Genomic DNA, 25739 nt, shown 5'->3' on the forward strand with positions numbered 1-25739 from the left:
TGCAGCTCACAATCTACATTCCCTATCAGTATATGGTTGGAGCGTGTGAGTAAACCCAAACACATACAATTCTTGCAGATGTAGTCCTTGGTGGGATTTGAACCCAAGACCTCAGCACTGCAAAGCAACAGTGCAAACAACTGAGCCCCTATGCTTCCCAATACCTTACATATTTCACTGAGTATACCCTGTGATATAGAGACTTTAACCCCTTCACAACCTTGTGTTTTCATTTTTTGCTCCCCTTCTTCCCAGAACCATAACTTTTTTATTTTTCCATCAATATGGAGAAGTCCCCTGATGAAGGAGATTTCCGAAACGCGTGTCGGGGCGTGGTCTTTTGGCACACTGCTCTCTCCACCTTCCTGGCATTTACAGGTACCTTGCCCTATTTTCACACCATCGCCCTCCTGGTCTTATTAGTTGGTCTCTGCCCTAATATCTTGGCGCATACATAATATTTACCATTGTGGTTTGCTTTTATATATGCTGATGCTTCACAGATAATCCTGCATCCACTTTGCATCTGCAGCATATCTATAATAATAAATGCCCTAAGCAGCTTCCGGTTGTAACAACTTCCGTCCAGTTGTAACCGGTGACGTCACCGCACACATCTTTCCATGTTAACCCTCAACACACCACTCCTCCTCAACACACACACTCCTCAACACACACTCCTCTCACCTTTCACCATCTCCACTCACGTCCACTCACTCTTTCACTCCACATACGACCCTTTCTCTCACTCCGTCTCTCATACTCACGCCGTCATCGCCGCTGATCCACGATCCAGACGTCCTCCACGCCGGCGACATGTTCTTGCGGTGACGCCATTTTGGATCGGCGAAATCCCGCGATAGTCAAGATGGCGTCGCCGCAAGAACATGTCGCCGGCGTGGACGACGTTGGGATCCAAAATGGCATCGACGAAATCTCGCGAGATTTCGCCGACGCCATTTTGGATCCCGACGGCATCCACGCCGGCGACATGTTCCTGCGGTGATGCTATTTTGGATCAGCGAAATCCCGCGATACTCAATCCCGCGATGACGACGTCGGGATCCAAAATGGCGTCGGCGAAAACTCGCGAGATTTCGCCGACGCCATTTTGGATCCCGACGTCGTCCACGCCGGCGACATGTTCTTCCGGCGACGCCATCTTGAGTATCGCGGGATTTCACGATACTCAAGATGGCATCGCCACAAGAACATGTCGCCGGCGTGAACAACGTCTGGATCCAGGATGGCGCCGGCAGAAGAAGATGTTGGGGATCGTGGAGCAGCAGCGATGACGGCGTGAGTATGAGAGACGGAGTGAGAGAAGGGGTCGTATGTGGAGTGAAAGAGTGAGTGGAGATGGTGAAAGGTGAGAGGAGTGTGTGTGTTGAGGGTTAACATGGCAAGAGGTGTGATGCTATCGCATCCTCCCGATGCGATAGCATCGAGCCATAATCTAGTATATGATATTCACCATTGTGGCTTGCTTTCATATAAGCTGGCATTCTCCATTACCCTTTGCATCTGCTGCACATTTGGCAAATTTGCACATCACTGTTGTGTTTTTTATACATGTTATGCTCATTATATGTTATGTATAATACCTTGCACATTTTTTGCACTTTGTAGCACTGCTTATTTTGAACTCATTTTGCACAATTTTTACTATATTTTGCACTGTGTGTTTGCATTTTTGCATAGGTTTATGCATATTTTTGTGGCAATAATTTGCATCATTCTTTGCACCTTAGGCTGGTTTCACATTAGCGCATTTTCAGCGCGCGCACGGCCGGGGGTAGCTCCGCCCCCGATCCGGCTCTCTGCCCGGCGTGCCCGCCCCTTCCTTGTAGCGCCGCCTCCTAGCGGACAGCGGCGCCTGCGATCGGCGCACCCTATCTTTAGCATAGGGTGCGCCGATCGTGCGCAGGCCGTGCGCTAGTTGCGCTTTGACCTGCGCTGCGCACTTTTGACGGTGCGCCGTGCGCGCCAAAATCAAACTTTTCGGATTTTGGCGCGCACGGCGCACCGTCAAAAGTGCGCAGCGCAGGTCAAAGCGCAACTAGCGCACGGCCTGCGCACGATCGGCGCACCCTATGCTAAAGATAGGGTGCGCCGATCGCAGGCGCCGCTGTCCGCTAGGAGGCGGCGCTACAAGGAAGGGGCGGGCACGCCGGGCAGAGAGCCGGATCGGGGGCGGAGCTACCCCCGGCCGTGCGCGCGCTGAAAAAGCGCTAGTGTGAAACCGGCCTTATATACTTTTTTCTGCTGCCAATATATTGGCTGTTTCCATGGGCTTATTCTAAAAACCATATTTTTGTAGCAAGTATTTGCACTATTTTTGCACTTTATATACTTTTTCTTGCTGCTAAAATATTGGCCTTTTCCATGGGCTTATTCTAAAAACTTGCGCCAGGTTGTGTGTTACAGAGTTAACTATTAACTTAGTAGATACTATTTGATTAATTATCTTTTTTGCATGAATTATATATACTTATTATATTATAGCGGTTCAATTGCCTCATGCACTAATTTTTAATGTATTTTATAAATTCATGTTGTTGAGCCAATGTTATAATTAAAGGCTATTTGTAATAAGCAATTTTATTCTCTTCATTTTTTTCATATCTTGTATTTGTCACTTACACGGCCCCTATCAGACTTTCTCTCACCATTTCAGTTGGTTTTTCTACTGTATAATCGGATAGTCTGCCATCCAATCTCTTGGGAGAGGGCACTCTATTTACACAGGTGTTCATTATATTATATTATTGAAATTACTTGATTTCATTTAACATGTTCCCTCCCCTTTTATAATATAGGTTTCCAAGTTTGCAGATACCAAACATATATAGAACATTTTTTATTTAAGTAGTGAAAAAAAATTCAAAGTTTGCAAAAAAAGGGCACAATTTTCTGAGATCCTTTTTCCATTTTTCGTGACATGGGGCTGGGTGATGGCTTATTGTTTGAGATCCAATCTGCCATTTTTATGATTACCATTTTGGGGTAGATACTATGCTTTGATCACCTATTATTGCATTTTATTGCAATGTTGCGGAGACCAAAACAACGTAGTTATGGCGTTTTCAGTGTTTTTCTTGTTATGCCGTTAATCAATGGGACTCATTTATTTTGATAGATCAGGCGTTTATGAAAGTAGCAATTTCAAATGTGTGTATTTTTGTTTTATTTTGAATGAGGCAAAATGGTGTGATTTGAACTTTTATATTTCTTTCTTTATATATATTTTTAGAAACATTTTTTTTTTACTTTTTACTTGCCTCAATAGTCTCCTTAGGAGACTTCAAGCTGCAATCATGTGATCGCATGTGCTACATATTGCAGGGCTTAAAGTGCACCTGTCAGCAGTTTTGGCCGATATAAGATACAGCCACTGCCTTTCAGGGCTTTTCTACAGCATTCTATAATGCTGTAGATAAGCCCCCTATCCAACCTGCAAGATAAGAAAAATAAGTTCTATTATACTCACCTGGGGGAAAGGTCTGAAACGGTGTTGTCCGATGGGTGTTGTAGGTCCGGGTCCGGCACCTCCCATCTTCTTGCAATGCTGCCCTCCTCATTGCTTCATCGCTCCCAGCATCGTGCTCCTGCACAGGCGGCATACTTATCTGCCCTGTTGTGGGCAGAGTAAAGTACGGCAGTTCGCAGCAGCTGGGTCTCTCTGACCTATCCCAATGTCTGCGAACTGCAGTACTTTGGACTGCCCCCCCCCCGGGTGAGTATAATAAAACTTATTTTTCCTATCTTGCAGGTCAGATTGGAGGCTTATCTACAGCATTATAGAATGCTGTAGATAAGCCCTGAAAAGCAGTGGCCGTATCTTATATGGGCCAAAACTGCTGACAGGTTCCCTTTAAGCCCCGCTGTGTGTAGCTGAAATGATCATCTGCTATGATCTGTTTTAATCTGCAGGCCCCAAGTTGTCATGCCAACCCATTGGCACCATGCAATCATGTGACAGTTGCGCCAATGGGCGTAGTTTGTGACACGCTTCTGGCCAACACATATTAAATGCCGCTGTCAGAGACTGACAACAGCATTTAGCACATTAACGACTACGGGTGGATCGTAATTCCACCAGCGGCTGTTAGGAGCACATGACAGATGACCAAATCATCTGTAATGTGCTTGAAAAGATGTGGTCTCAGCGCCAGAGCCTATTTCAAATGCCAAGACATTAACTATGATGTCATAGGTCATGGAGGAGTTAAAAGGATTCTATGAAAATATGACAAAAATGGCAGCTTTGATATATTTAAAGCTGGAACCTGTCGTATTGTTAGTACGGGTTGCCGCATGAAGAATCACAGCTCAAAAACTGTGTCTCAATTGTTAATGTAGTAAGAGAAAAAAAAACTTGTACTTGTGTTAGCAGGTGCTGAGATGCAGTATGCAGGGATTGCAGAGCAATGCAATAAAACAATATTATTTAATTTAACAGTAAAGATGAAAGTAATCTCCTCGCAGGGAGTTAATGAACAGTGAACAAGAATTAAGGGAATAGCAAAAATTGATGCGACAGTCTGAGGTGTAAACAACACTTTTTGTGACTTCCGCTGGTCCTCCTTAAATGGAACCTGTCACCCCCCCAGGCATTTTTAAGTAAAAGAGCCACCTTGTGCAGCACTAATGCTGCATTCTGTCAAGGTGGCTCTTTTACTTAGCTTCCGTTCCACTGCTGAAATAATCGTTTTTAAAATTGTTCAAAAATACCTGAATTTTGACAGTGGGGCAGGTCTTTCCCCCTCTGACAGACGCCTCGCATCCATCAGTCATTTCTTTCTTCAGTATTTGGCGCCACCTCTTCAGTGTTCTTTTGAAATGCTGGTACCTGCGCTGTACTATAATTTCGTGGGCATGTGCAGTTAGCTCTTCCCGATGTGCCCGTGCTCTCACATCACATCCCGACCTTCATATCGCGCGGCCAGAGATCCCGCCCCGCAGTCGCTTATGATTTATTCACACTTGGGCATGACAGCCGCAGAGAACTACTGCACATGCCCAAGATTCCCAGCCCCGCAGTGTGAATAAATCATAAGCGACTGCGGGGCGGGATCTCTGGCCGCGCGATATGAAGGCCGGGATGTGATCTGAGAGCACGGGCATGTCGGGCAGAACTAACTGTGCATGCCCATGAAGACCACAAAAAACGACCATAGATCCATGGATAGAAAAATACAAAAAACTTTATTCCAAATACACAAATATAGCAGGTGCAAGACAATGGTTGACAAAGGTGGATGCAGAGAAAGATTAACCACGCACTGTGGAGAAACCACATGTGGAACCAGCACTCCCAGCCCTAATTACATTTGCATACCCCAATAAATACATCTGGCTAAATGGAAATAATATTATCCACAGGTTATATGCAAATATATAAATCGTGTTACACCACAGAGTATATCTTACGACTCACATTGCCTTCATTTTAATTTTAATACATATATTGCATACTCCTAGCTGTAATCGTCAGGGGACGGACATCCAAAACGTGCGTCGGGGCACACGCGCTGGTTCCCACCACCCCCGCCCTTCGGTGCCGCTCACTTGAGGTAAATATAAGAACCTTTGGCACCGGTTTCATAACCCTCCTGGGCTCAATGAGTAACTATATAAGGGTAGTTTCTTGCCGCCTACCTTAGGTTTAGTTGAGATTACTGGGCATTTTAACTCTTACTTTCCGGGCTTTATTTGACAACTCAGCCACATAGGGCAACATTTGGGCTTTTTGTGTGATTACAACTAGGAGTATGCAATATATCTATTAAAATTAAAATGAATTGAAGGCAATGTGAGTCATAAGATATACTTTGTGGTGTAACACGATTTATATATTTGCATATAACCTGTGGATAATATTATTTCCATTTAGCCAGATGTATTTATTGGGGTATGCAAATGTAATTAGGGCTGGGGGTGCTGGTTCCACATGTGGCTTCTCCACAGTGTGTGGTTAATATTTCTCTGCATCCACCTTTGTCCACCATTGTCTTGCACCTGCTATATTTGTGTATTTAAGAGAAGGCTGGTAGTGCAATAAGAGACTGCGCTGCTGTGGTAGAATTCAAGGTATCTTTATTGCCAACGCGTTTCCTGAGCCAGTCCCAGCTCACTTCATCAGGGCAAGTGAGCTGGGACTGGCTCAGGAAACGCGTTGGCAATAAAGATACCTTGAATTCTACCACAGCAGCGCAGTCTCTTATTGCACTACCAGCCTTCTCTTTGTACCAAGTCCTTGGACCTCGTGCAGACTGCTGCAGCTGTTTTATGCGATTATAGGTGTTGTGACTCTCACAACCCTATCAGGTGAGCCTAACACTTGCTGTGCACTCATCTACTTTCCATACAGACCTACGCATTGGAAGCGCCCTGTCTCCCCATTTTCATATTTGTGTATTTGGAATAAAGTTTTTTGTATTTTTCTATTCATGGATCTATGGTCATTTTTATGGTCTTACCACAACCCCCTTGTATTTCATGCCACGACTGATCCCTATTGAAGTCCTATCCAGCAGTATATAGAGACACCCTAGGTCATTCATATAATGGTAGGGTGGCATCACATTAAGTTGCTGGTATTTCTAAGCATTGTGTGTATTATCTGTCAGATTGTGTAAATGGATCAGTAAGCGACCACCAATTAGCTCTTTTGTAACCAAGACTAGGAACTACAAAATTGGAAATGAGCCTCATTGTATGATGAATGAATGGTTGCTTCTCAAAAGTGCAGCCAGGATCCGAGTCCGTTGATCACGGGAAAGATTAGAAAAAAAGCAGTACAGTTGGAGCTGTTCCCATGCGCCTGCTGCTGAAGACTGTTCTCATTATTGTCGCCTCACCTCCCTGTGATCAGCACAACAACAATGGGAGTTGTATTTAGCACCCTCTGTGTACATACTGTGTAAAATTAAGAATTAAATAAGAAAATGGTGTGGGCTCTGGTGTAATTTTCGTAACCAGCAGAAGGAAAGCCCACTGCTGGGGGCTGATGTTAATAATCTGGGAAAGGGGACAATCTCCCAAAAGGCTGCCAGGCTATTAATAACAGCTCATAGCTGTTTGCTTAGCCTTTGCTGGTGAATTTATGGACCCTCTAGAAAAAAAATATGGAGTCACCTTATAAATTAAAACCAGCAGAGGCTAAACAGACAGCTGTAGGCCTTTCTCCTTTCTCAAGCACTTCACCAACTGGCTACTCCATTTCCTTTCTGCTGACATCCCCACCATCATCATGGGCGATTTCAACATCCCCATTGACACTTCCACCCCGGCTGCCTCTAAACTTCTATCGCTCATGGTTTCCCTCGGCCTCACTCAATGGTCCTCTGCAGGCACTCACAAAGATAGTCACACGTCTTATCTTCACCCGTCTCTGCTCCCTCACTAATCTCAATAACTCACCCCTCCCCCTGTCTGACCACAACCTACTGACATTCTCTTCCCTCTCCTCTCCTACTGTGCAACCCCCGTTCCATAAACTCGCTCACCCTCGCAGGAATCTCAAACACCTCAATTTGCAATCACTCTCTGAGTCCCTTCTCCCTCTTACAGACATAGCTTCCCTTCATGATACAGATGCTGCTGCCACTTTTTATAACACCACAATAACAGCAACACTTCATTCGGCTGCCCCCCATCACGCAGAGCAAAACTCGAACAATCAACAGGCAGCCTGTCATGATCCATTCGGGATCAGGACAGATAAAAGCACAGGTAACCTTTTTTTTTCCTAAGCTGTGCTTAGAGATGTTTTTGCCACCGGTGGACATTTGGATTATTGCACTGTGGTGTCGTTTGTTCTAAGTTTGCCCCCGGTGGTGGTGAGAGTCATTGCACTCTGTTTCTTTAGTTAAGTGCACATGATTAGATTGCAGGTGTGATTGCTGGCTCTGCTATAAAAGAGTCACAAGTGTTGCAATCAGCGTTGGTGATAGCATTCATTTTTGACCATCCCTGGTGGAGGAAGGAGCTGGAGAGAGCTCCTTGCAGCACGGTCAGAGCCCTGGTGTGGAAGGAGTCAGAGGGGATTTCCTTACAGCTCTGACAGAGCTTGGTGGCAGCGTTTCAGCAGGAGAGCTGCATTCTGGTGGTGGACTCTGTTGCCGGGAGCAAGTGCACAGAGTAAAGCTAAGTGGTGTTCCCCTGTTTGTTTTTTCCCTTCGTGTGTATTAGTACAGCAGTGGGGCCAGTGCCTGCGCCACCAGGCTCCCTAGCAAAGGATAGGTGTAGGGTGTGCCAGGGCGACAGGTATCCTGAGCGGCGCCCGGTGCAGAACTGGCATAGGGAACGTTAGGAGCGTTAGGGACACTGACTCAGGGGAGTGCAGGAGGTCTCCATGTCCCCTTTCCCTATCGCAGGGCCCACCGTTATAACTGTTGCACACAGGACAGCTTCACGTGCCGCATCGTGTGGTTTCAGTTACCGGCCTGCGGGTCGCGTCACACAGGACGGGTCCACATTAAACAGCCCTAGCTGACCAGCCTGACCTAAGAACTGAGATGGGTTTCCAGGGCTGCTGAGCGGAGATGGAAGAGAACCCACTCTACTGAGCACTTCAACGCATACAAGCAGTCCCTTGCCAGCTTTAAGTCCACGCTCTCTGCTGCAAAACAAATCAGCTCTCCACCCTTCTGTCAAGATTGCACCTCACCACTTGTGCCCTCGACCCACTCCCATCCCACCTCATCCCTAACTTGGCCACAGTCTTCATCCCAACTCTAACACACCTCTTCAACCTTTCACTTACAAATGGTGTCTTTCCCTCATCCTTCAAACATGCCTTAATCACTCCCATCCTCAAAAAGCCCTCCCTTGATCCATCCTCTGTGTCTAATTATCGCCCGATATCTCTTCTCCCTTACGCCTCAAAACTACTGGAACAGCATGTATATCTTGAACTGTCCTCCCACCTCTCCTCCTGTTCCCTCCTTGACCGGTTACAATCTGGCTTCCGGCCACATCACTCAACTGAAACTGCCCTAACTAAAGTCACTAACGACTTACTAACCGCCAACAGAAAGCGACACTACTCTGTCCTCCTTCTCCTGGACCTGTCCTCTGCCTTCGACACCGTGGACCATTCCCTCCTGCTGCAGATTCTCTCATCTCTTGGCATCACAGACTTGGCCCTATCCTGGATCTCATCATACCTAACAGACCGAACATTTATTGTCTCCGTCTCACATACCACCTCCTCACCTCACCCCCTGTCTGTCGGTGTTCCTCAAGGTTCAGTCCTAGGACCCCTACTATTCTCCATCTACACCTTCGGCTTGGGACAGCTCATAAAATCCCAAGGTTTGCAGTATCACCTCTATGCCGATGACACGCAGATCTACCTATCTGGACCCGACCTCATCTCCTCACTGAACAAAATCCCACAATGTCTGTCTGCTATCTCAGCCTTCTTCTCTGCTCGCTTTCTCAAACTGAACATGGACAAAACAGAATTCATCATCTTTCCCCCACCACACTCTACCCCTCCAACAGACCTATCCATCAATGTCAATGGCTGCTCGCTTTCTCCAGTCCCGCACGCTCGGTGCCTTGGGGTGACCCTCGACTCTGCACTCACTTTCAAACCACATATCCAAGCTCTCACCTCCTCCTGCCACCTCAAACTCAAAAATATTTCCCCGATCCGCTCATTCCTCAACCACAAAAACACTAGTGCATGCTCTTATCATCTCCCGCCTCGACTACTGCAACCTCCTACTCTCTGGCCTCCCCTCTAGCACTCTGGCACCACTCCAGTCCATCCTACACTCTGCTGCCCGACTAATCCACCTGTCTCCCCGCTATTCTCCAGCCTCCCCCCTATGCCAGGCCCTTCACTAGCTTCCTATTGCCCAGAGGCTTCAATTGAAAACCCTAACCATGACATACAAAGCCATGCACAACCTGTCTCCTCCATACATCTGTGACATATTCTCCAGGTACCTACCCGCACGCAACCTTCGATCCTCTCAAGATCTCCTTCTCTACTCTCCCCGTATCTCTTCTTCCCACAACCGCATACAAGACTTCTCCCATGCTTCCCCCATACTCTGGAACTCTCTGCTGCAACACATCAGGCTCTCACTATCAATGGAAACCTTCAAGAAGAACCTGAAGACCCACCTGTTCAGACAAACCTACAGCCTACAATGATCTTCAGTCTAATAAACCACCACCCGACCTGCTCTACCCTCTCCTACTGTATCCTTACCCATCCCTGTAGACTGTGAGCCCTTGCGGGCAGGGTCCCCTCTCCTTATGTACTTGTGTGTACCTTGTCTTACACATGTTTATTATACTTGTCTATATTTCCCCTTTTCACATGTAAAGCGCCATGGAATAAATGGCGCTATATAAATGCATAATAATAATAATAATAATATTAATAGCCTGGGAAGGGGCCGGAGATATAAGACGCCCTCATTAGTAGCGCTATAGTAAGTTCTGAAATAAACAGACAGCAAGAATAATATCATTTGTTTGAAATCAATTTGATCTAGCAGAGATGGATTACATAGTGGGACAGTATGGATTATCTTCAAGAGGGATAAGTGAGGGATATGATTGTTTATTATTTTTGCTTTTTACAGGGGACATGTGCTTCAATAGATTTTAGGCGTAAAGGTGAACATAACTGTTTTTTATTTTTAATACATGTGTAAAACAGGGTATTGAGTTTGATTTCAAATAAAGGATTGTATGCTTGCTGTGGTTTTTTTTTTTCAAAACTTACTATGGGGTTAGTAATGGGGCCACTGTCATAGAATGGTACCTTTGTTCCAAGTGAGTTGGTGAAATTTTTATCTGCTAAAAGTAGGGTTGCCAACTGCATATAAAAACAGTAAACCTCTTGAATTGAAACCATCACAAAAATTGCATTTAAATTGTTATTGGCTGCGGATGGAACTCAGGTACTTCTGAGGCCATTAGAAGCATATGCCAGCTATAATAAATATATGTTAGAAGCAGATGCCACCTCCAGAATTCAGTATAAACTTATTACCCTCACCCACAAAGCCCTCCATGGCTCAGCACCACCCTACATCTCCTCCCTTTTTTCAGTATACCACCCTACCCGCGCCCTCCGTTCTGCTGATGACCTGAGGTTAGTATCCTCAATAGTCAGAACCTCCCACTCCCGTCTCCAAGACTTTACACGTGCCGCGCCAATTCTTTGGAATGCACTTCCCAGGTCAATACGATTAGTCCCCAATCCCCACAATTTTAAGCGTGCCCTGAAAACACATTTATTCAGATTGGCCTATCGCCTCAACACATTAACCTAATCTATCCCTGTGTGGCACAGCCAAAAGTTTTACCATAACCAGATTTCCCGCATCATGTTCCCACATGCTTTATGCATCCATTAGCCCTCTGTGTCTGTACTGTTACACACTTAACATTATGGCTGGTCCATACAATCAGGGCAACTGTTACCACCCACCTTTCGTGTCTACCTATTTCCTCATAGATTGTAAGCTTGCGAGCAGGGCCCTCTTTCCTCTTGGTACTTGTTATAATCTACTGTATGTGATTATTGTTATGCTGTAATGTCTATTGTCTGTACATATTCCCTCTGAAATGTAAAGTGCTGCGGAATATGTCGGCGCTATAAAAATAAAATTTATTATTATTATTATATTGCATCAGTTGAACGTGGAGGGAGCTCAGCGTGGACATACGATTAGGACATGAGTGTATAAATCGGACAAGTGCAAAGCTAGAAAACGTTGCATTGCACTGTGACTAATGAGTAAATGAATCAGTACTCATCTTCAAGTTTTTTTTCAGCTGTAATCAGACTGAAGAAAAAAATCGCAACATGCTGCAAGTGGATGTGAGAATCAGATCGCACCCACCAATGCAAATAAATGGGTGCAAGAAGAAAATCGGATGGCACACGGACTATGAGTGTGACTTTCCGATTTGTATGCATACATCTCAAAGGACACCCAACATTTCATCAGCCAAGTACAGTAAATTCATAACCAGAACTGTCAGAATAGAACAGGTAGAATAAATAGATATCTATTTATATAATTGCCTTGCAATGTTTTCATTTCCTGTTCTGTCCAGATGTCACCGTATCCCAGAATTCCAAGCGGAGGAAGTTCACCGACCACCATATTGGGACACGCAAGTGACAGCATCGAGCATAAGACATGACTTGGAGTATAGAATCGGTAGACGTCGTGGGTGAACATCATGGATTATGTCGGACCTGCTGGGCATATTTTTGAAAAATAAATTGGTGACTGAGAGAATTTTTCTTTTTATTTATTTAATTATCTCTTTTTATGTCTTTCAGGTTCCTATTTCTGTACTACTTAAGATTCCCAGGACTATTTCAGAACTTTTTGGGTTTTTTTAAATAAATTGGTGAAACAGGGCTAGAGTCTGGGGGGGGTTTAAAATAAAATATTTCTGTGTGTTTTTTTATTATTTGAACTTAGTGGGTTAGCAATAGGGGTGTCTGATAGACGTCTCTACATTACTAACTCCAGGGGTTGATGCCAGCAGACGTTACACAGCTGGCATCAACCACATAAACCATTACTCCGACTGCCATCGCACCAGGGCAATCGGAAAGAGCTGGGCAAAGCACCAAAATTGGCACATCTAATGTGATGCACCAATTCTGAGGCAGCTGCGGGCTTGTAGTTTTAAGCTGGGAAGGGCAAAATAACCAAGGACCTTCCCAGCCTGACAATATAAGCCCCCAGCTGTCTGATTCACCTTGGCTGGCTATCAAAAAGAGAGGGGACCCACGTCATTTTTTAAGATTAATTATTTCTTTAATAGGGTGAATAAGCACAAAAAAACCTTTTGTGCCACATGAAAGAAACTAAAGAGTGATAGCTTATATTATGTAGGGTGCTTGTGATCTTAATTATCATCACAACATCTATCCTATTTATTCTATAAATCTGTTCTATTTATCTATCTATCTATCTATCTATCTATCTATCTATCTATATATGTATACAGTTGGGAAAATAAGGATTGGATACACTGATGATTTTGCACATTTTTCCACCTACAAAGAATAGTGAGATTTTGCTCACTGTATAAGATTGCTTTATTAGCTTGTAAGCTAGCTGTAAATTACATACATAATTACAGTATGTAAAAGATTATGTTAAAAACGCATGGCATATGGATTACATACACGATATATGGATGCCATATGAATGCTAGGTGAGAAAAGTTGCAATGTGCTCGCATGACACTTGTCCTACTTTTCATAGAATTGTTTGGAAGGGACCTCCTGAGCAATCTTTTCCAATCCCCTGCTCAAAGCAGGATTCGCTTAATCATCCCAGACAGATGTCTGTCCAGCTTCTGTTTGAAGACTTCTATTGAAGGAGAAATCACCACCTCTCGTGGCAGCCTGTTCCACTCATTGATCACTCTAACTGTCAAAAGTGTTTTTCTAATACCTAATCTGTGTCTTCCCCCATTCAGTTTCATCCCATTGCTTCTAGTCTTTCCTTGTGCAAATGAGAATAAAGATGATCCTTCTACAATGTGACAGCCCTTGAGATATTTGTAGACAGCTATTAAGTCTCCTCTAAGTCTTCTCTTCTGCAAGCTAAACATTCCCAAATCCTGCAACCTTTCCTCATAATACAGGGTTTGCAGACCGATCACCATTCTGGTCGCTCTTTTCTGAACTTGCTCCAGTTTGTTGATTACTTTTTTAAAATGTGGCGCCCAAAACTGGACACAGTATTCCAGATGATGTCTGAACAAAGAGGACTAAAGGGCAATAATGACTTCATGTGACCTAGACTGTATGTTTCTGTTAATACATCTTAAAATTGCATTTGCCTTTTTTGCTGCCGCATCACACTGTTGACTCATATTCAGTCTGTGATCTATTAGTATACCCAAGTTTTTATCACATGTGCTGTTGCTTAGCCCTATTCCTCCCATTCTGTATGTGATTTTTTCATTTTTATTGCCCAGATGTAGTACTTTGCATTTTCCTTGTTAAAAACCATTCTGTTAGTTGCTGCCCACTGCTCCAGTTTATTTACATCTTTTTGAATCCTCTCTCTCTTCTCTAGTATTAGCGATCCCTCCTAGCTTTGTGTTATCAGCAAATTTGATCAGTTTACCCTCAATTCCTTTATCTAAATCGTTGATAAAGATGTTGAACAATACAGGGCCCAGGACAGAGCCCTGTGGTACCCCACTTGAGACATTCTTCCAACTGGATGTGCAGCCATTACGACCACTCTTTGGGTCCGATCACTAAGCCAGTTATGAATCCACCTAACAGTTGCCTTTTCCATTCCATACTTAGACATTTTTTCAATAAGGATTGATTGAGATACTTTGTCAAATGTTTGCTGATGTCAAGATATACTATATCTACAGCATTTCCCTGATCCACCCAATCAGTAATTCTGTCACAGAAGGAAATTAAGTTAGTCTGACATGACTTATTAGTTACAAACCCATGCTGACTATGTTTAATCACTTCATTCTTATCCAGGTACTTACATACATGTTGTTTAATAATTTGTTCAAATATTTTTTCTGGTATAGAAGTCAGACTCACTGGCCTATAGTTCCCTGGGTCCACCTTCTTCCCCTTTTTGAAGATAGGAACAACATTTGCTCTTCTCCAGTCTTCCGGGACTTCTCCTGTTCTCCAAGAATTTTCAAAGATTATGGAGAGGGGTTCAAAAAAATTTCTTCTGCTATCTCCTTCAGTATTTTGGGGTGTAATTCATCTGGACCTGGAGACGTGAATTCATTTAGGTTAGCTAAGTATTTCCTCACTATCTTTCTGTTTATAGATATCCTGGATTCTTCTATTCCCATAATAGGACAGTGAAGAACAGTTGATATTACATTTCCTTTCTGAGAGAAAACAGATGCAAAATAGGAATTTAAAAGTTCGGCCTTCTCAACATCCTCTCTTACCATTTCATCATTTTCATCCTGTAAACATCCTATAGCATCTTTGACTTTTCTTTTACTTTTGACATATCCCCAAAATCCTTTATTATTGCTTTTGACGTCTCTTGCAAGCCTCAATTCATTGTCAGCTTGATCAACATCGGAGCTTGTCAGCTTGATGTCTTGATCAACATCGGAGCAATTTTTTAAACAATCGGATAACTCCAACCTTAAACCCATATACGCAGGGGTTAATTAATTTGCCACATGAATTGCCTTTACATGCTGTGTAGAATGTAGTCTAACACAAATTGTAAAATGTAACTTCTTTCTCCTCGTAGACGATTTGTATGTTGTCAAAAAAAGGAGAGGTAAAAAAGGAAGGATGGATAAATCCATATAAAAAATTGGAAGTTATCAGAGGCCTGTACCAATGAGAATTTTAACTTAGTAAATTTGAAAAGTTAACTTATTTTAGCTCCATGACAGGGTAGGCATGTTGTCAATGATAATAGGTAATGGTTCTGTACATTCATCCAATTTCTTAAGGTACATGCAACTTGTGCATGCACTAATAACTAGAGCTGGTGTTAGCACTATTTCCCACACGGATGAAACTGCTGAAGCATCAAAGAATAGGCTTACATCTTTTTGCTTTCCCAAAATGCCAAGCAGCTGCAATATATATGTGGATTATCACACTTTGTACAGTGGTGGTAAGTACCTGGACCTTCACAGATCAGCAATTCCCAGTCTAGTACGCTGTTATGATTGGGTCACCGAGGAGGAAAGCAAGACCAAGCTAAGCCACAGAAAACCAGAGAGGTTAGTAACTAAGCAGATTGCAGACCCCTGATCCTATCCACACAACTAGCAGTAGCCGTGGAGCGTACCTACGATGATCCTTGACACCTCAACACAGCAGGAGAACTAAATAAGCCTAAAGCAAGAAAGGGAAAAACTAAACTGCCCCAGAGCAGACCCCAAAGGAATAGATAGCCCCCAAACCTATATTGTCAGTGAGACAAGATGAAAACACAAACGCAGGTAGGAAAATGGACTGAGCAAACGATGGGGCCCACACTAACTAGACAGGACAGGAAAAGAAAGACTGTCTGCAATCACGCAAAAAACCCTGAAAAATGCCCAACACATCTGATAGAAAAAATACTGAAGTCACTAGACTTTGCCCACTATATCAGCACTCTGGTATATTCTGAAAGCAGAGCAAAAAGAGGCCAATCTAATGAGGGACAAAAACAAACCAGCACAAACAGTAACATAAGGATGGAAATTCAGCACAGCCCCAGCCGGGGCTGGCTGACCACACAAAACTGAAATAGACAAAACCAAATCAAATGTGAACAATAGCAAAAAAACACTTAGCTTGTGCATGCAGGGACTGAGCTAGAAACTAAGACCTCAGGAGGCAGGAAAAAAATCACCAGCAGGGATAGAGGAAGTCGGCTGTCTTAAATCCAGTCAGAAACTCCAGATCTCCAGTCATCCTCCTCATTATCGGGTGCCAGACCTCTGTTAATTAGATCAGCTCCATTACCTCCAGTAACCACCAGAGGGAGCCCGAGAAGAGAACTTGTGACCCATCTATCAATATAACCAGCTCCACTACCTTCACTAGTAACCAGAGATAGGCCAGAAAGTGAATTCACAACAGTATGCTATATATGGAGTTGTTTTCAATCTTCAAAGTTACTGGTTAATCTCTAGAATATAAGCTCTTTGGGTCAGAGATGTTCTCTATTTCCTGTAGAGTGTCAACTCTTATGATCATTGGGATCCTCTCTCTCGCCTGTAAAGTGTAAGCTCCTATGGTCAGCGAGATCCTCTCTCCTTTCCCCACAAGTATTTTATGAGCAATTATAAGCTATTCAGCATTCGCCGCAAATCTAATTACTTGGGGGGAAAATTCAGCAAAGTAATTGAATTTGAATATCAAAAGATTCACTCATTTCTAGTGATAATAGAATTGATAAGGCATCGGTCATGAATGATTATAATAGTCTACACACCAGCCACAGATAACGATAGCAAGATACTGGCAGGTGCTCATAAATGACTAATAAGAGAGAATAGGTTATCTCTACCAGATGGACAGAATATGATTAAAGCAATAAATCTTTTTGATTTATTCAATTGAGCATCTCATGTGTACTGAAAAGCAAGCTAAAGACCTGAATAAAAAATATTACAACACTTAGTAGATATACAGAATGATAGCCCCTGAAGAGCATATTTTTGATCTTCCTCCCCGAAGACAATGTGACAAATTTGCAATTACATTATCGTCTGTATGTATAGTGGAACATTTTTTTTTGCTGGGACTCCCTTTGTAAAGATCATCTCATCTGTGTTTTGGAATTGGACTATTGGGCTATAGAATGCAATAAGGCTATGGTATGTACTTTTCTGAGGCACTATGAGCCTTGTTCGTTTATTTGATAATTTGTTTGATGAATGCCATGTTTAAGGGTATGCTTTATTCTATAGTTAGTATGATTTCTACATATGCATTTGATAAATCCTATGTTCTGATAGGGCAAGGATATCAAACTTATATTGTTTGTCATTTAGACAACACTGATTATTTATGTAATCCAAAGCAATTGCTATTCAATTTCAGATTTCAGTAAAAATAAATGTATTAAAGATAAAAATGGCTAAAAGCGCATCAGCCTTCTTCAGCTATATTTGTCTTGATCTTGTCTAGATGTAGAGCTTCTGACTATTGATTTCATTGCGGTGGATGAGTAGAATGAATGTGATTTTTATGATGGCTTTGTTTAATTTCTATAAACATGTCTTACAGACCACCGTCTGTAATAAGTGGTTTCTGACAGCTAAATCATGCCTTAACCTTTTCCCCAGAAATCAATCAATTGATTCATTGTTATTATTTTTCATTAAACAGCATTCCACCATTTATATTCACAATAATAATACATTTCAATGCTTCAATGCAATGCCTGTCAGCTGAAGATCCTTTCACTTTTTCTCAAGGGTTATGAGCTTTGCTCATATTTTTCTGCTCTCATTATTTAGTCCCTTTTGTCATTGCTACATTGGAAAGAAAAGGTAAAAACATGAAAAATCCTTATAGGGCATTCTCGAATTAGTCTTTATAAATGTTATTATAATTGCTTAGATGTTGCTGTACATCCCGAAAAACTCTGAATAAGTATACAAATCTAGCATGACAAGGACACACAATGGAACTTACACCATAATAACACTATGTCAACTTGAGGTCATTGCCTCCATCCATGTAACCCTTATATATTCATATACAATTTTGTACTTAATATTCCCATTGCCATAATGTTAACAGTGGAACAATATCATACACTCAAAGTCTTCTTTCTGTAACTATATACACAGCTGTCACCAGAATATGTCTGCATGAAGACCTGGAATACTTCACAATATATCATGTCGGCAAGGACTCAATAATTTCAAGTACCATAGATGAATTTTAAAGGCGCACCTGCAGGGCCACTTCAATTCTGTCTATATAGAAAAATAGTACCACAGTTACAATCTCTCTCACCAGCCATACTTTTGAGAGTTTTTAGTTGAGGACTTATAACCAATGCCATATTAAGTCTTGTGTTACTCACCTGTCTCAGTTCTAGTAACAGGACTTGATCCCTTCCCCTAAGGATACCTCCTTTCATGTGACTGATTCTGAGTTTCTCAATTTGCCCAGCAAGCTCCAGTGAGCATTCCATAACCTTTGTTATCAGCTATTTGTAACAAATGGAAGCGGAGGCACAGTTGTTGTAGTGCACATTCGTTTATTGCTATTTTTGCGGAACCACTGGACCACAGACCGAGTGGGTCCAAAGGGGGCAAGACTATGCGAGCCCCAGACACCCGTAATAAGACCCCTTGAACAGGATCAGATTGTAGTGTTCAGGGGACGCAGGTGCTACCTCCAGTTAGACCCTGGACACATGGAAGCTGACCCAGCGGAACAGGTGACCAGGCAAGGATAACAGGAAGCACAGAACTTGACATCCAGGAGGCGACAGCACGAAACGAAGCTGGCAAAGGCAGTACTGACGTTGTCCAGGAGAACGGAGAGACGGACGGCTGAGCACAATGGAACTTGCACAGGCAGCACTGGTATCATCCCAGGTACAGAGTAGAGAGCTGCTGGTAGTCTGAGAAGACAAACAGAATTAGCTGGGTACTGGTAGAACACTTGCGGTGCACAACCGAACACAGGTACTACAGAACACTAAACTGGAAATTAGCAGCAGGAAACACTTGTTGCTCTGGCGCCCTCTCTATGGCAGACTGGCCAGAAATAGTACACACTATAACACCATTGGATAGAAGCATATTTAAAAAAATGCTGGCTGTCTCTTTAAGAGACCAGGATCGTGCGCGCAACTTCAGCGTCATCCCTGGAGATCTTCTGGCTGCGCAAGGAAGCAGGAGAGTTACCAGGAGCTGATGCTGAGCTGTGGGGAGCAGAGTGAGAGCAGGGACCACGACGTGGACCCCGTGGAGGTATGGGTGCAGATGATACAGTATTGTGTGCTTTAGAGCTTACCTCACCAGCCTTTTCTCTCAGCTGGAAATCTCTTCAAGCAAACTCCTGTTTGTTCCACATCTGCATTTATCCCTTTGCTTTGACTTGAAGTTACCCCTTTGTCTGCTGTAAGCACAGTAAACTCTTCTCCAGTGCTATTCAAACTACTAATGCTGCTGAAAAAGTGTGTATCTTATCTGAAAGCAGTGTTGGACTGGGATAACATAGTAACATAACATAGTTTTGAAGGCTGAAGGAAGACCTTATGTCCATCTAGTTCAGCCTATTTTTAGTGCAGCTGTTCTGCAATGTTGATCCTGGGGAAGGCAAAAAAACAACAGAGTAGAAGCCAATTTTCTCCATAGGGAAAAAAAATTCCTTCCCCTAAGCTAGGTCAATCATCTACCTATAATATTCTGTTATTCGTAACCTTCTATATTCTTACTCACAAGAAAAGCATCCATTCCTTTCTTAAATTCATTCAGTGAGTTGGCCATCACCACTTCCTCAGGAAGAGAATTCCAGAGCCTCACTGCTCTTACCGTGAAGAACCCTCTTCTATGCTGGTGAAGAAATTGTCTTTCCTCCAAACGAAGAGAATGCCCCTTGTTCTTGTCACAGTCCTTGGTACAAACAGTTCATTGGAGAGATCTCTGTATTGCCCTCTGATATACTTGTACATATATATTAAGTCTCCCATAAGTCTTCTCTTTTCTAGAGTAAATAGACCTAATTTTGATAACCTTTCTGGGTATTGTAGTGAACCAACTCCTTTTATCATTTAGTAGCCCGCCTTTGAACCCTTTCAAGTTCAGTAATGTCTTTCTTGAGCACCGGCATCCAAAATTGCACACAATACTCCAAGTGTGGTCTGACGAGTGATTTGAACAGAGGGAGAATTATGTTTTCATCTCGTGTCCCCAGACCTCTTCTAATGCATCCCATGACCCTATTTGCTTTGGTGGCAGCTCCCTGACACTGGGCACTCCAATTTAGCTTCTTATTGACTAAGATGCCTAAGTCTTTTTCCATGTCTGATTTCCCCAGCAGTTTCCCATTTAGTAAGTAATTGTAGCATCTGTTTCTCCTTCCCATGTGCATAACCTTACACTTATCTGTGTTAATCCTCATTTGCCATTTTTCAGCCCAATTCTCCAATTTACTCAAATCTGTCTGTAGTTGCAAACTGTCCTCCTTTGTGTTAACTACCTTACATAGTTTTGTATCATCTGCAAATACTGATATTTTACTGTGTAAGCCATCCACTAGATCATTAATAAATATATTAAATAGTAGGGGGCACAGTACAGAACCCTGTGGTACCCCACTGGTAACCCTGGCCCAATCTGAGTAAGCGCCATTAATAACCACTCTTTGTTTTCTATCACAAAGGCTGGTTTCACATTTGCGTTTTTTGTGCTGGAAAAAAACGCATACGTGCGCATGCGCTTTTTTCCCCTATATTTAACATGGTCGCGCATATGTGCGCATTGGCATGCGCACGTATGCGTTTTTCGTGCGCTGCGTTTTTTTGTGGTGTGCGATTTTATTTTCCAGACGCTACATGTTGCATTTTTTGGTCCGCCCAACCACTTCAAAAAAGCGCATGCGCACGTATGCGCACGTTTTGCGCTAAAAAAGGCCATTATGGCCTATGGATGCTCATACGTGCGCACTGGCATGCATGCGTTTTTTTAGCCCTGCGTTTTTTTTTGGTGTCCACTATATAGACAAGTTATAAAATTCAAAAGTCAAAAAAAAAAAGTCTATATAAAGGAGGTGTCTGCCAACACTGTACCACAACTACAGTGACAGATTGGAGAGCAGACATTCACCAACGAACCCATCTTCTATCAGCGTCAAGAATGTGAGTATTATTACATCGTATGCCTGTCCTTTTAAATTGTGTATGTACTAATGATTTTTATTATTTTTACATGCAGTATGTCTTCGGAATCAGAATATTCCCCATCGCGGCAGGAATTGGCGCAAGCAGACCATAAGGTGATTATTTTCAGGCATCTGGTAAGTATATCTGCTGCTACTCCAAATCTCTTACGTTTTTTTTTTGTTTTGTTTTTTAAGACATCGTCATCTTCTGCGGACGGGACTACTGAGGGCGAAGAGCAGGAGCAGCGAAGCCAAGTCCCGGTGGTGATACGGAATGTATGTATCAAATGATTTGTAATGTTCTTTATTTTTTATCTTCTATTTTTCATCTTTTCTGTATTTTTTTTGTAACTTTTTATTCAATTTAAATTTGATTATTCTAATGGATGTGTTTTGTCTAGGTTCCACAACGGGATGAAGATGTCTACCTGGATAATGAGCAGCTCATCAGCCTGGTCCAGGAGCGTGCCCCGTTGTGGGACAGCCGTGACCGGCTGTACAATGACAATGTGGTGACCCGGCGGCTATGGAATGAGGTGGCCGCAGCGTTGATGGATGGCTGGGACAGCGCCACTGCATCCTCCAAAAAGGCGTTTAGTAAGTATTTCCCTGCTCTGTATTGTGCCGCAGTGACTGTTGTCCTTGATGTCACTGTTGGGTTTCGTGCTAGATATACAGTGGGGAAAAAAAGTATTTAGTCAGTCAGCAATAGTGCAAGTTCAACCACTTAAAAAGATGAGAGGCATCTGTAATTTACATCATAGGTAGACCTCAACTATGGGAGACAAACTGAGAAAAAAAAATCCAGAAAATCACATTGTCTGTTTTTTTTTCATTTTATTTGCATATTATGGTGGAAAATAAGTATTTGGTCAGAAACAAAATTTCATCTCAATACTTTGTGATATATCCTTTGTTGGCAATGACAGAGGTCAAACGTTTTCTGTAAGTCTTCACAAGGTTGCCACACACTGTTGTTGGTATGTTGGCCCATTCCTCCATGCAGATCTCCTCTAGAGCAGTGATGTTTTTGGCTTTTCGCTTGGCAACACGGACTTTCAACTCACTCCAAAGGTTTTCTATAGGGTTGAGATCTGGAGACTGGCTAGGCCACTCCAGGACCTTGAAATGCTTCTTACGAAGCCACTCCTTCGTTGCCCTGGCGGTGTGCTTTGGATCATTGTCATGTTGAAAGACCCAGTCACGTTTCATCTTCAATGCCCTTGCTGATGGAAGGAGGTTTGCACTCAAAATCTCACGATACATGGCCCCATTCATTCTTTCATGTACCCGGATCATTCGTCCTGGCCCCTTTGCAGAGAAACAGCCCCAAAGCATGATGTTTTCACCACCATGCTTTACAGTAGGTATGGTGTTTGATGGATGCAACTCAGTATTCTTTTTCCTCCAAACACGACAAGTTGTGTTTCTACCAAACAGTTCCAGTTTGGTTTCATCAGACCATAGGACATTCTCCCAAAACTCCTCTGGATCATCCAAATGCTCTCTAGCAAACTTCAGACGGGCCCGGACATGTACAGGCTTAAGCAGTGGGACACGTCTGGCACTGCAGGATCTGAGTAGATGGTGGCGTAGTGTGTTACTTATGGTAGGCCTTGTTACATTGGTCCCAGCTCTCTGCAGTTCATTCACTAGGTCCCCCCGCGTGGTTCTGGGATTTTTGCTCACCGTTCTTGTGATCATTCTGACCCCACGGGGTGGGATTTTGCGTGGAGCACCAGATCAAGGGAGATTATCAGTGGTCTTGTATGTCTTCCATTTTCTAATTATTGCTCCCACAGTTGATTTCTTCACTCCAAGCTGGTTGACTATTGCAGATTCAGTCTTCCCAGCCTGGTGCAGGGCTACAATTTTGTTTCTGGTGTCCTTTGACAGCTCTTTGGTCTTCACCATAGTGGAGTTTGGAGTCAGACTGTTTGAGGGTGTGCACAGGTGTCTTTTTATACTGATAACAAGTTTAAACAGGTGCCATTACTACAGGTAATGAGTGGAGGAAAGAGGAGACTCTTAAAGAAGAAGTTACAGGTCTGTGAGAGCCAGAAATCTTGATTGCTTGTTTCTGACCAAATACTTATTTTCCACCATAATATGCAAATAAAATGAAAAAAAACCAGACAATGTGATTTTCTGGATTTTTTTGTCTCAGTTTGTCTCCCATAGTTGAGGTCTACCTATGATGTAAATTACAGACGCCTCTCATCTTTTTAAGTGGTGGAACTTGCACTATTGCTGACTGACTAAATACTTTTTTTCCCCACTGTATTCTAGCAGGAAACTCAACAGTGTCATCGAGCTCTACAGTGACTGCTTTGAGTATTGTATTGCTGTATTGTGCCGCAGTGACTGTTGTCCTTGATGTCACTGTTTGGTTTCCTGCTAGATATATTCTAGCAGGAAACCCAACAGTGTAATCGGGCTCTACAGTGACTGCTTTAAGTATTGTATTGCTGTATTGTGCCGCAGTGACTATTGTCCTTGATGGCACTGTTGGGTTTAGTGATAGCATATATCGTGCATCAAAAACACAAGTGACATGTTGTTGTTTTTTTTTTAACAGTGGACAAAGTCCGAACACGCTGGCGCTCGATCAAGGACCGCTTCAACAGTGATGTTCATGCTGAGGGCCAGGTTCGCAGTGGATCTGCGTCAAGGACAAGAACTAGATACCATCACTATCACGCATTGCAGTTCCTAAGACCGGTCCTTGCCACCAGATCGTAAGTATTATACATTTTGGGTTTTTATTTTTATTAATCTGTGTTTTTCTAATCCACAGCTGATGCTTCTTGTAAAGGCATGGTAGTAATGATTTTCCTTTCTTCCACAGCACCTGGAGCAGCACCCTGAAACCTGGCCTTGGAGCGGTCCTTTCTCGGACGTCCTCTGACCCGTCCCAGCCATCCAACAGCCAGGAAGCACCTTGCAGGTCATCCACACAGGCAGCTGGTGACCAGGAAGCTGGGCCATCAGGTGTTCCCCTGTCCCAGGTCTCTGCCACTGGTTATGTGGGCACTACCCGCCAGCGGCAGAGGGCCTTGGACAGGAATGTCTTGCCCGAGTTTATGCACTTGAGCGAGGCCTTTAATGCCAGCCTCAAGTCGCTGTCCGACAGAGTTGAAAGCGGTTTTGCACTCATGGAACGTGGTTGAACACCGCTTCAATTCTGTCGAACAGCGCCTTGACTGTCTGGAGGCCGACCTCAACAGACCAGCGCACCATTTTTTTAGTAAGATTGAAAAGGGCATGGCGGAACACCTTAGTCCTGAGCAACAGCTGAATGTGCTGCAGGCCTGCAACAATGCTTTCTTGCAGGCTAGGCTATGCAGCATAATCGGTACGGGCAGCAGTCAGTGGTGTCATTTCCACCTGTGCCACCATTGACTCGCTTCACCTCACTACCGACTTGTGCTGCATACCACTGCACGGACACCTCTATTCAAAGCCAGGACACCCACCGTTACACCACCACAAGTCTGAGTGCAGCTGGTCACTTCACCAACACCACCATGGCAAGCGCTGTTCCTGTCTGGAGCACCACCGCCACCCCTATGCATGCGTGGAGCACAGCCACCACTAGGCAAACGTGGAACAGCCCTGCCGCTACAACAACATGTAGTAGCCCTGCCACCACCACTCCGCAAACCTGGACCATCACTGCCGCCACCAGTCCTCCTGCAAGGACGAGCACTGCCAACACAGAGCATCAGCCACAGCAGCAACAGCCACCGCAGCAGCAGCCACAGCAGCAGCAGCAGCCACAGCAGCAACAGCCACCACAGCAGCAGCCACAGCAGCAGTAGCAGCCACAGCAGCAGCAGCCACAGCAGCAGCAACAGCCACCGCAGCAGCAGCCACAGCAGCAGCAGCCACAGCAGCAGACAGGGGACCTACACTCAATATTTGCCCCAAGTTCAAGGCGAAATCAATCAAGGCGGGCATTGGGCCCAAGTAGGTCCAGGCATACAAGCTTACGGCGACATGCACTTAGAACAAATGTACCTGAACCTATTTCCTCTCCTCCAAGTGTTCCTAGTTTAATTCCCTTAACTGGACTACCTTCCCCCACAAGTTTTGTTGCCCCTTCCCCTCAAACACCTTCTTCAACTGCAAGTGTTGCATCTTCCCTGCACACCCCAAAATTGCAACTATCAGCCCCCAAACGCAAAAAAAAAATAAAGTTTTTTTTTATTTTTGTGGTTAAAAATAAATTTACATTTGTGGTTCACCATAACAAAGTTTGATTAATGTTTTTGGCACACACTGCGCTGTACACACAATGCGACTTAAACTTTGCAAGGTGTCATAAAAAGTGTTTGGAGGATTGGCTGTTTTTCCCAATCCT

This window comes from Dendrobates tinctorius, unplaced genomic scaffold, assembly GCF_039654945.1.
Source record: "Dendrobates tinctorius isolate UK_male_01 unplaced genomic scaffold, ASM3965494v1 ptg000111l, whole genome shotgun sequence".
In the NCBI taxonomy this organism is placed as follows: Eukaryota; Metazoa; Chordata; class Amphibia; order Anura; family Dendrobatidae; genus Dendrobates; species Dendrobates tinctorius.